At 43.9% G+C, this 13,141-nt stretch overlaps 1 pseudogene; it reads left to right on the top strand.

Annotated features, from left to right (window-relative positions):
• Positions 1–875: 875 nt before the first annotated feature.
• On the top strand, positions 876–2,072 carry LOC147460533 (protein ANTAGONIST OF LIKE HETEROCHROMATIN PROTEIN 1-like; annotated as a pseudogene).
• Positions 2,073–13,141: the final 11,069 nt, after the last annotated feature.

The following is a 13,141-nucleotide window of genomic DNA, read 5'->3' as shown; positions in this document are numbered from 1 at the left end:
GACAATGGGAGATGGGATGAAACAGATGTGTGAGGCCTAAGAGCGTGCAGAAGACAAGAAGATAAACACCTTGCGAGAGCTTGAGACTGAGATCTTGGAGGAAGAGACGAAGCGTCACCAGATCTTCTTGGAGATCGTCAAGCTTATCTCTAAGAAGTCGGAGCAGTAAGTTTATTTGAACTTCACCGTAGTAAAATCTACATTTGTTTTGAGCACTACCACATTTCGTTGCAGAGTAATTAATATACAGACATGTTTGTTTTTGTGCAGGTGAGTTTCGGGTATCGCATTCCATTGTGTCGTCTCGTGTGTGGCCTTACTTGTATTCAGGATATCTTAACTAAACTTGGTAGTTTGGATATTTATTTTCTTTGCGTTATTTTGTGATCCAAATTAGTATGTTCGTTTTAAATCATAGGATGGAAGAGTGGGTGCATCTCTTTGGGATGATGACATTATCGAGTGACAATACACTAGGCCTTGCTGGTACATCACATGGTCAAGGCTTGGAGGATTTGGAAGATAACAACTTTTTCATACTTATGTTTACTTATGCATGGTTATGTTGTGGGATGGCGGGTGCGCTTGAGTTAGTGGCATGGCGTTTTGCACCAAGAGTATGGTGGTGTTTTCCTCGTCAACAAACGTTCTTTCGCAGTGTGCACAGTGTGCTTTGGTCTACGGCTCGCCTTGCAAATCAAGATACCTATTGTTTTGCATATCGCATGTCTCGCAGATCCTTTCTTATGCTACTAAACATGATTCGTCCACTACTACCCACAAGTGGAGTCAGGTTTGTCAGAGAGCCTATTTCTCCGGAGGCTCCGCTTTCTTGTGTACTCTGGTGGCTTGTGCATGGACACTCCTCAAGAAGCATGACGAATCTATTTGGCATGGGTGAAAGCACCATTCACAAATATATGGTGATCATTTGTCACATTTTGCGTAGTATTGAGTTCTTCCACAAGGTTGGCATTAGAGTGCCGCGTGGAGACCGTCTTGAGCAGATAATGGCAGGATTTGAGGCTATCTGTAGTTTGCCGCATATTGCTGGGGCACTTGATGGGACTCACATCCATCTACAAAGAAAGCCAGCACGAGAGTTCTATCCAGCACAATACATCAACATGCATGGTTTTTCGAGAATCCTCCTACAGGGTATTGTCAACTCCAACAAGCTTTTTTGGAGTGCAGTTTGCAGGGCTGCAGGAGGGGTTCATGATTCTTCTCACTTCAAGAATGCGACTTGTATGGTCAGCTCAAGCGATGAGAAGCACTGGATCGACCACTATTGCACATTCAAGGAGAGATAGTACGACCTTATTTGATTGTAGACTCAGCCTACAAAGCGACAACATTCTTGGTAAAGCTATATCGAATGAAGGCAGGGCGATTTTTTCACGAAAAGCAAGATTTTGATAGGAAAATCTCAAAGGGGAGAGTGAAAGTGGAAAATGCCTTTGGTCTCTTGAAGAATAGGTGGCGTATTTTGCGAGATCTCAATGTCGATCTTGCTTTCACAGCCACTGTGATAGGAGCATGTTGTTTCCTACACAACTTTGTGCAACTCCAAGGCGAGACAGAGCCTCATGATCAGCGAGATTTGCATCCCAACTCCCAAGAGCCACTTCCTAATGATGGCGATAATCCTGCTCATCACGAGATGGCCTTGCGGATAAGGGTAGCCTTATTTCGCCATAGCAGCTTGAGGGTTCAGAACGCAGCAATTCCAGGTGTTGCAGGTTGTGGATTTAGTAATTGTATTTTTTTTTCAAAGTGATCATGTATTTTGTTTCAATTAAAGTTTTAATTATGTATCCATAAATCTTATTATTAATTTCATGAAGTTGTGTTTTACAGGGCTTCATGATGATTCGGAGTCTGAGGATTGACTCATGTTCTACATGGTTGTAGATTTTGTCATGTGGCTTGCTTTATGGCTGCAATGAGCAACACCTCTATTTATGTATTGCTACAGGGTTTGTGTTATGGTTATCTTGCATTTTCATTTATGGCTGCTAATGAGCAACAATACCGTGTGCTTCTGTATCAGAGGCAATGAACCATTTTGATGTACTCAGAAAAGCTTATTTTATGGTGTCAGTCTCTTGTTTATGTGGTTTTCGGACATTGAAATTTTGTTTGGTCATGCGTTTTTCCATGCATTCGGTGCAATGTTATTAGGCGGTTTTTTGTTGGAAAATGCTATCTTTATGATGTTGGCAATGTGTGGTTTGTTGGTTCGCATGATTTTCCAACAGCGAACGGACATGAACGGACGTACGTATGTGCGCATAGGACGTGGCCGGACGGAACAGGTGGTTTTTTTGACCGAACGGATGCATGTGTGCAAAATGGTAAAAAGTTCGCATCCGTTTGTAGCACTTTTTTGAGAACGAATGGCCGAACGAACGACCACATGTGCGCTTTACATCTGGTTTTGATTCAAGGCAGGGCCAAGCCCTCGTTCTCTGTCCCTCCTCACTCTCAGCTTCTTTAGCGCTACAAAGATTTCTCTCTCTCTCTCTCTCTCTCTCTCTCTCTCTCTCTCTCTCTCTCTCTCTCTCTCTCTCTCTCTCTCGTGACACCGGTTCTTCTTTATGGAGTTGAAGTGTGGGGCGGGAGCATCTGAAAGTCTACTTGGAAAGAGTTTGAGAATGTCCAAAAGAGTTTTCTTACAAACTTTCTCCAAGTTAAGACACAAACACCATATATGCTCCTACTTCTTGAGTTGGGATCTCTTCAAATTGAGGTTATGGGCATGGAAAGGGTTGTGGAGTACATGATAAAGATGCGTCAAAACCCCTCACATCGACTTCCTACAATTGCATGGGAAGCAAGCAAAAAAGTTCAAAAGACGCATAAAAGCAAGATCTTGAGCATGGGATGGATGCAAGACATAAAGAAGTGGTTTGGGAGATGGGATGCATTACACTTGCTACATGATGCTTCAATTGACTCTCAAGTGAATGAAGCTTTTCTACAACGCCAATGTATTACGGCTTGGGAGAAATCCGGTGGGTCACGCTTCATACATCACACCACCTATATTGCCCCCAACTACAAAACCATGTTCTTCGCTGAGAGAGGAAACCGTATTTACACTTACATGCTTGAGCCTATTCCCTTGTCCGCGATACGCACTATCGCAGCAATTCGGCTTAGCTCCCATTTCCTTCGATGCGAGATAGGGCGTTGGGGCAATGGAGAAGAGTCAAATCGATTGTGCACATTATGCTCACTGCAAGTTCGAGAGTCTGAGTACCACACACTACTAGAGTGCTCAGCTTTTGATCACATCCGAACTTGCTTCTCTCACATTTTCAGCCATAACTTAGACCTACACACTTTCCTCTCCCAGCCAAAGTGTGGGCTCTCCATTGCGACTCTCATCACTACAATTTTGGAGCATCGAGAGTCACTTATCAGCCATACACATACTACATCACATGTAACTTTGGTCCCATAGGTCATATTTGACCTCCGAGGATGATAATAAAATCTATCTCTCTCTCTCTCTCTCTCTCTCTCTCTCTCTCTCTCTTCTTGATTACTCTCGGCAGTCCCACATGGTCTACACCTCGCAATGGGCCTGGCAAAAAACTCTGCCTCACATGGCTCCCTTGCATAGTGAGCAGCTCTCAACTCTTCCCACTCTTCCACGAATACCGCTCACTCTACCTCCCTTCCTCCCTCACCCGCTCTATCTCGGATGGCCTACATACGCCCTCGTCATCATGGGCTGGAAACAAAATGCACCTCCCCTGCCTCGGCAACCCTTGATCTCTCTCTCTCTAATTCTCATACAAAGCAGTGCTTCCTAGCTCCCTCTGCATCCCATCTTGCAAAACCCGTCCTCCCTCGTTTTGGCCCGGCACCCAAACCACACCCTCCCCTATCACCCACTTGTCAACTTAGTAAAAAAAACATTAAAACACCTTTTTATTTCATCTAGAGACAAAGCCTTGTTAAGATCTTGTTCACACCCGACGCAACTCTGAACTCCCATGGCTTCTTGCAAAGAGATAGTTCTCTCTCTCTATCTAGATCCCTGCAGAAGGATATTCCCTCTCTCTCTTTAATTCTCTAGGGAGGCTATCTCTCTACTAAATAGAGAGCACACACACCCACACAATGTTGACCGATGCTCACATTCCTTTCGACTCTCCCTCGGCCTCCGACTCTTCTATTTCTTTGCGCTTCAAACGGGATGACATGTCTGCTTCATTCTTTAGATGCATGCTCGATCTCCTCCCCTCCTGTTCTCTCGACAACACCCAATCAATGCCCTCAGGACCAAATCGACACACCCTTCCCCTCTTGTGACTCTTCCTTTGGTTTTCTTTATGCAATTTCAAAGTTTTCCACCCCTGCAAGTCGATGATGGAGCAAAAGATGTCGTGCGCACACTCACACACCCAGACAACTCAACACAACACAAGGAATTTACTTGAATTCCTCACCTCACTCACTACCACTCAAAATCTCCCTAAAAACTCTACCCACAAGCTCAATTCAAACTCCAAACGCCTCAACCTACAAGCCCTTGCCTGCCCGCAGACACTACAAGGTGAGTCGATGTGATCAACACTTGAAATCACGCTTGATGGTGACCAAAATATACAAGAAAAACCATCAAAAAACCAAAAACTCCAGCCACAAAAGACCACTCTCAAACCATTGCAAAAGCTTCACCAAACTCCACTCTGTTGGACTCTTTGGAGTAGTGCCAACCCTAATGGCACCGATACAGGGTCACATAGTCTTGCAGAAAGCCGCACCTTCTTCCCTCAATTCCTTGCACACACACATCCATGGAAACCTCAGAGCTTCCATAGACTCTCCCAAGTGCAAAATTGAAGAGAGAAAGCTCTCATTCACTCCTCCATACACTCGAAAACAGGACGGGAACGCAACAGGACTGCACTAGACCACCTGTAGGAACCCTGCTTCCTCCCACACACAGAGAGGTGAAAGTGCTGATATTGTACTCCAAAATTTCTCCCTCAGCCTCAACACTCACGGAAACGTGAGTGATGTGTCAATTTCACGCCATTTCATACCTTTTTTGGCCCAGTTTTGGCCAATTTTGACCCCTGGCGGGCATTTTTCGCAGGAAAAACCCCAAACGAACTCCAAAATTCACCAAATTTCACACGCTTGATCCTCGATACCCAAAGCACATTTCCACATCCCCACATTCCATTTTTGACCACTTCTAGGACGATGCACGTATCACCGCAGATCAAGCGCCGCAAATAGACAGCTACCGCATGTGTCAAACTTCTCGAGCAGGATGAGAGTACCCACACTTGTCACTTGCATTATTTACATTCTAGAAAGCTCAAACACATTATCTAGAGCCAAAATAAGCCACCTAGAACCATATCCAAGGCCCCGATACCCTATCCAAGCATGTACGTATGCTCGACTGCCGACACACAAGCACGCATATTTACAATGTGCACACGTTGCACCTTTTTTCGAACTTGAAACCACTTTGCAAAGCTCCCAAATGGATGTATTTATATCTTTTTGTACATATGACCATGCATATAAACGCTACTTTGTTCATGCCAAATCATTAACAAAAATCATATTATAACATTTTTACACTCCCATTCTCACACACAATGGGCCTCACAACGTCCACCAACTTGAAATTTCTTGTCAACTTAGAAGGACTAAATGACCACTTGCCTTCACACGTTCATTCAATCTCCTCAACACCACCCTTTTAGCACCTTCAAGAAGTTCGGTTCTCTCTTGCTAATTGTGACAACTCCAAAGTTTGTTGCATTCATCTTTGAGCTTTCATTTCCTGCAAAACCGCTCCTTAAGGCAGATCAAGTGAGATCATCATCGTGATTATGTTTAATAAATATATATTTCAAACTCGCAAATACACACAAGATCTCGTAGAAATTCTCTCCTTCCCACTCAAAATCCCCATGCTCCTCGCCAGAAAAAAGTGCAAAAGTGGCGTTCTGCAGGGAAAACTAGCCTGCTAGTGTGAACCTAGAATTTTCGGTTAGACTGGTCCCTTATCCATTGGGCTTCTCTTTCCCCTTTCATTTAAATCTCACCCTTTTTCTATTTGTTTCTCTCTTCCCTTATCTTTTCATAACCCCCTTGGATGGGAAACAAACTCACTCTTTGGTACATGTGGTACCCAATGTGGTGAAGGAAAATTGGTAACTCCAAAAGAAGGTGGTGGTGTTGTGGTAAGGGGTTGCAAAGGCCTCCCCCACAACCTTAGCTCGTGCATATGCATCCTCAAGTGTCTTTAGATCTGACAACTTGACATGGAGTTGGATATCCCTCAAAATAGCCTTAAGAAAACATTCCAATAAAACCCTTTCATCAAAACAATAAGGGTCACAATGCTTCCTCTTGAAAGCTTGAAAACGATTAACATACTCAGCAACTAGCTCACCCTCCCCTTGGAAGAAGTCTTGTAAGATCCCAAAGTCTAAATTAGAATGTAAAATAGGGGAAAATCTAGCAACAAAAGCTCAGCACAATCCATCCCAAGTTAGCATCAAATGTGGAGAATGTCGCTGCATACTATGGTACCACTGCATAGCTACACTAGTTAAAAAGGCTAGAAAGAACCGCATGAGTTCTTGAGGCTTTTCATAGCCCTCAAACCAACAAGCTTGCACAAATTGAAATAAATGAGAATCATATGCATCAGATCCAACTCTATCATAGGGTGTCAACTGGACAATCCATTGGTCAATAGGTATCCCTCTAACTTGGGGAGTAATAACTAACTCAGTGACATGAGAAGCAACAATTATACAGGATCAATTATACGGTAACCATATCTTCATCAAAAACATCAAGAAAACTAAAACTAGAAGCATCAAGAACATCTTCAATAAGAACAACTTCTTCAAAAGGCATGATTGCAGCAAATGGCTTAACTACAGGCACAAATGCCACCCTTTCTAAAGGCTACATTGCATCATCAATATGGTCAAAATAAGCGATAAACCAGTGTTGGAATTAGGGTTGCAGAGAAATGCACATAGCTTGGAGAAGACGAAGGAAGCTCAAGGCACACAATAGAGAGCGTGTTTCTTAGTGTGCAATGGAAAGATAGATAGCCCTAGAGTGATGAGCGTATATACAATGCACGGGGGAAAAAACCTCCTAAAGAGGGAAAAAATGCCCCGGAGGTCCTAGTGTGTTCACACACATCACTACCACATGTATATGGTAACAAATCCCCCCTGGAGTGATGCAGTGATCAAGAGCTGACACATGAGTAAAGGGAAGTGCCATGCCCTGAGGACAGGATCAATCCACAAAGGGGAGTAAGCCCAAAGCTTTGCGGAAAGCTTCAAGCTTCTCACGAGACAATGCCTTTGTGAAAAGATCTGCAAGGTTGTCCTGTGTTGGCACATAAGCCAAGCTGATCTCTCATGTTGAGAGCCTCTCCCTAACATAGTGGTAATGCACCTCAATGTGCTTTGTGCGAGCATGAAAAATTGGGTTCCTCGCTGTTAGGAAAAAAGACGTAGCTAAATAGATAATTGAGTAGATTACTTAATGGAGAGAGACAGATTTATATACACGAGATTATAGAGTAGAGAGAGAGAGAGAGAGTACACACGATATACGTGGTTCACCCAATGTGGGGTACGTCCACGGGAAAGCAGCCACTCAATGGCTTTAGTACTTCAAAACAAAAACTAATTTACAAAGGGATTATACCCTTAATGGAGCTCCCGCCTTGCTTCACTCTCACCACCTCACACTCACCTTGTTGCATCAACTTCACACTATGAAATGTGTGTAGAAATGGCCTCCTTTTATAGGCCAAAAGGGCTGCCTCTCTTATGAGAGACAGCCATGTGTAGCCGCCCTTGTGCGCATAAGTCCAAATCGGGCCTCAATCCGCCCATGTGTGGCCGCCCTTGAGAAGACAAGTCCGCTTTTGAATTCGGCCACCGGCTACCGGCCATTGACTTCCGACCACCGGCCACCGGCCAACCGACCGGTTGTTTTCCGACCACTTTCCGGCCGTCGGCCGACCATAATATTCCGGCCAAAAAAAAAAAAAGTGCCCCTGATTCTTGTCCGTGAAAATTTTGGTTTCCGGTGAGTGATTTTCCTTCACGCACGATGGCTTCTCCTCATAATGGGGGCCTTACAAATGTGCGCTTTTACCACAGAAAATTACAAGGGTAAATCAGCCTCCATACTTAACAATCTCCCACTTGGAGACTGATCTCCAAACCAAACCTGTGACTGCTTTCCATTCCGGCTTCTTATCCTTGAATGCCGATTGAAGATGAGCAAAAGCTCAACTTCTCCTTGTTCACCACCTTTGTAAACATGTCTGCAGGATTTTCACTTGTATGCACCTTTCCTAGCTTTAGCTGTCCCTCTTCCAAAAGAGTGCGTATGAAGTGATATCTCACCTCAATGTGCTTTGTCCTTGATTGAAAGGCTGAGTTCTTCGCAAGATGGATAACGCTTTGGCTATCACTGTACAAGACACAATTGTCTTGTTTGAATCCAAGCTCTTCTAAGAATCTATGAAGCCACAGAATTTCTTTGCTTGCCTCCGTCATTGCTACATACTCTGCTTCTGTGGTAGAAAGTGAAACCACTTTCTGCAGCTTTGAAGCCCAGCTTACTGCTGTGCCTCCAACCGTGAACACAGAGCCAGTAGTGCTCCTTCGAGTATCTTTGTCACCTGCCATATCTGCATCAACATACCCTTCTAGAAAAATATCAGTTCCTCCAAAATACAAAGCATTTGTTGTTGTCCCTTTTAGATACCTAAGTATCCACTTCACAGCTTGCCAATGCTCTTTACCTGGGTTTTCCATGAACCTACTCACAACTCCCACTGCATGTGCAATGTCTGGCCTTGTCCAGACCATAGCATACATTAGAGAACCTACCGCTGCAGCATATGGAACTTTAGACATATAGGCTATCTCCTCTTGTGTCTTTGGACACATATCCTTCGTTAGTTTAAAATGACCAACCAAAGGTGTAGAAACTGGTTTTGCATTTTGCATTGCAAACCTTTCTAGTACCTTCTTGATGTAATCTTCTTGAGATAGCTTTATTGTCTTCTTCGTCCTGTCCCTTGATATTTTCATACCAAGTATCCTCTTTGCAGCACCTAAATCTTTCATTGAAAAAGATTTGGACAGCTCCTCTTTTAGGTCTTTGATGTCCTGCATGTTAGCACTTGCAATCAACATGTCATCAACATACAACATTAGGATGATGAATTTCCCATCTCCCAAATTCTTCGTGTAGACACAGTGATCCGAGTTGCATCTTGTGAATCCATGATCCAACATCCATCGATAAAACTTCAAGTACCATTGTCTTGATGCTTGCTTTAAACCATACAAGCTCTTCTTTAATCTGCAAACCATTTTCTCCTTACCTTTTACTTCATACCCCTTTGGTTGAAGCATGTAGATTTTCTCCTCTAAGTCACCGTGAGGGAATGCCGTATTTACATCCATTTGCTTGAGATTTAGATCATGAGCAGCCACAAGGCTTAAGACAAGCCTAATTGAGTTCATTTTTACAACAGGAGAAAATATTTCATTGAAGTCAATACCTTTCTTTTGAGAAAAACCTTTTACCACAAGCCTAAACTTGTACCTTTTCTTCCCACCTTCTTCTTCCTTTAGCTTGTACACCCGTTTGTTTTGAAGTGCCCGCTTACCTTTAGGCAACTCAACCAACTCCCATGTTTGGTTGCGTGTAGTGAGTCCATCTCCACTTGCATGCTCTTCGTCCATTCTTCTTTGGATTCATGTTGCATAGCTTCTTCATATGATTCCGGCTCTCCAGAATCTGAGATCAAGAGATGGTTGAAGGAAGGAACAAACCTTTCTGGAGGACTACTTGCTCTTGTAGATCTTCGGGGAATAGGTTGAGGCTCCTCATTTGGTTGACGTTGTTGCACATTGTCACCGTTTGCAGTCCTTGAGTCTTCACCGTCCTCAAGCTCCATGTACTCATCACCTGTTTCTTTTGTTTGTTTTCTTTCCAAGTAATCTTTGTACATATTTTGTTCGTTAAAAATTACATCCCTACTCCTTAATACTTTACCATCTTCAGGATTCCATAGGCGATACCCAAAGTCTCCTTCTCCATAGCCAATGAAGAAACACTTTTTGGACTTTGCATCTAACTTTGATCTTAGGCTTCTATCTATGTGCATGAAAGCCTCACACCCAAACACTTTGAGAAATGCATAATTCACCGGTTTACCTGTCCATGCCTCTTCTGGAACTCCCCCATCCAATGCCGTTGAGGGTGACCGATTGATTAAGTACACAGACGTACTTACAGCTTCCGCCCAAAGCTCAAGCGGTAGGCCTGCATGTAGCCGCATGCTTCGTGCTCGATCCATGATTGTCCTATTCATCCTTTCCGAAATCCCATTTTGTTGAGGTGTCCTTGGGGTTTTCCTTTGCCTCCGAATGCCATTTCTAGCACAAAAGATTTCAAAAGCTTGGCTGCAATATTCGCCTCCATTGTCGTATCTGAGGCATTTAACCTTGGTACCTGTTTCATTCTCCACAAAGGCTTTCCACCTTTGAAATATGGAAAATACATCGGATTTATTCTTCATGACATAAACCCATGTTTTTCTAGTCGCATCGTCTATGAATGTTACATAATACAATGAGCCACCAAGTGATGGTGTACTTGCAGGACCCCAAACATCAGAATGAACCAACTCAAGTTTTTTATTTTTTCTTTCATTTCCTGATTTTTGAAATTTTACCCTCTTTTGTTTACCATAAACACAATCTTCACAGAACTCTAAGTCCACTTCTTTCAAACCTGGTAGCAGCTTCTTTGTTTGAAGGATTTGCATTCCTTTGGCACTCATATGCCCAAGTCGGTAGTGCCACACCGCACTCTCAACTTCTGTAGTTGCTGCACAAGCTGAAGGTTGCGTGCTAACAGTACACAAGTAAAGTGTACCGACTTTTTTACCCTTGGCAACCACCAAAGATCCCTTTGAGATCTTCCACCGTTTGTTTCCGAATGCAATGTTGTGACCTTCATCGTCCAATTGTCCTGTAGAGATCAAATTTTTGCGAAGAGAAGGAACATGCCTAACATCTTTAAGCTTCCATTCATTTCCGTTAGCAGTTTTGACAGAAATTGTACCTTTGCCGACAATCTCACAAGCTTCATCATCTCCCAAGTATACATACCCAAAATTACCTTTGGTGTAGTCTTGGAAATGTTGCTTGTGTGGTGTCGCATGGAATGAAGCCCCGGAATCTACTATCCAAGAATTAGACACATTGTTTAATGAGAGAATTAGAGCATCTTGCTCTACTTTACCTGCCACATTGGCCTCCGATGTTGGCTTGTTGTCTTGAGACTCTGTCTCCTTCTTCTTCTTGGACCAGCAATCCTTCTTGACGTGGCCCTTCTTGCTGCAGTTCCAACATTCAAGAACAGACTTTGTGCGTGACTTGCTCCGCCTTGAGCGATCACGACCCTTTTGGTTTTTGAACCTCTCCTTAAGCCTTCCTCTTGTTTCCACTGATAGTGCAGCACTTGATGATTCTCCTGTGCTTCTCCTTCGCATTTCCTCGCTTAGGAGAACACCCACAACATCATCAAACTTAAGAGTATTTGTGCCAGAGATAGAATTACTTACAGCCATCACAAGGCTGTCCCAACTATCCGGTAGAGATGATAGTATAAGGAGAGCTCGCACTTCGTCATCGAAATTGATTTTCACTGATCGAAGTTGACTTATGTTTGTGTTAAAGTCATTTAGGTGTTCTGCAACTGAACCATTCTTTGCCATCTTTAGATTGAACAAGCGCTTCATAAGAAATACCTTATTGGATGCCGATGGTTTCTCGTAGAAGTCGTCAAGTGACTTCATCAAGTCCTCCGTGGTCTTCATCTCCGAAACATTGAAGGCCACTGTTGACGCCAAGCTTAACCGGATTGTTCCCAGTGCCTTTCGATCAAGGACAATCCATGCTTCATCTGCCATCGTTGCGGGCTTCTTTGCAAGACCGCCTAGTGGCAGATAGAGGTCCTTCTGGTAGAGATAGTCTTCAATCTGCATCTTCCAATGTTGGTAGTTTTTGCCGTTCAACTTCTCAATCTTGAGCTTCCCTTCCTCCGCCATAACTCCCACTCAATTCAAGGAATCCTGTCCGTGAGATAACTTAGCTACGAGCAAACCTTGCTCTGATACCAGTTGTTAGGAAAAAAGACGTAGCTAAATAGATAATTGAGTAGATTACTTAATGGAGAGAGACAGATTTATATACACGAGATTATAGAGTAGAGAGAGAGAGAGAGAGAGTACACACGATATACGTGGTTCACCCAATGTGGGCTACGTCCACGGGAAAGCAGCCACTCAATGGCTTTAGTACTTCAAAACAAGAAGTAGTTTACAAAGGGATTATACCCTTAATGGAGCTCCCACCTTGCTTCACTCTCACCACCTCACACTCACCTTGTTGCATCAACTTCACACTATGAAATGTGTGTAGAAATGGCCTCCTTTTATAGGCCAAAAGGGCTGCCCTCTCTTATGAGAGACAGCCATGTGTAGCCTCCCTTGTGCGAATAAGTCCAAATCGGGCCCTCCAATCCGCCCATGTGTGGCCGCCCTTGAGAAGACAAGTCCGCTTTTGAATTCGGCCACCGGCCATTGAATTCGGCCACTGGCCACCGGCCATTGACTACCGGCCACCGACCAACCGGCCGGTTGTTTTCCTACCACTTTCCGGCCGCCGTCCGGCCATAATATTCCGGCGAAAAAAAAAGTCTCGGGGGCCTCCGCCCCCGAGGCCTTTAAAGTTGCCCCTGATTCTTGTCCGTGAAAATTTTGGTTTCCGGTGAGTGATTTTCCTTCACGCACGATGGCTTCTCCTCATAATGGGGGCCTTACAAATGTGCGCTTTTACCACAGAAAATTACAAGGGTAAATCAGGCTCCATACTTAACACTCGCAACTGCCAATGCGCTCTGACTGTCAGTGTAGATAGTGTTGGCAATGTCCTGTCCAACACCCAAATCAGCCATAAGGCGTCTGAGCCATACACACTCAACCGTAGCTGTGAAGACTGCCCAGTACTCAGCCTCACAACTCGAAGTG

This window comes from Adiantum capillus-veneris, chromosome 3 (genome assembly GCF_014529385.1).
Source record: "Adiantum capillus-veneris isolate H3 chromosome 3, ASM1452938v2, whole genome shotgun sequence".
NCBI classification, from domain to species: Eukaryota; Viridiplantae; Streptophyta; class Polypodiopsida; order Polypodiales; family Pteridaceae; genus Adiantum; species Adiantum capillus-veneris.
Note: the sequence above shows the minus strand (reverse complement) of the source record. Positions and strands in the feature narration are given on the sequence as shown.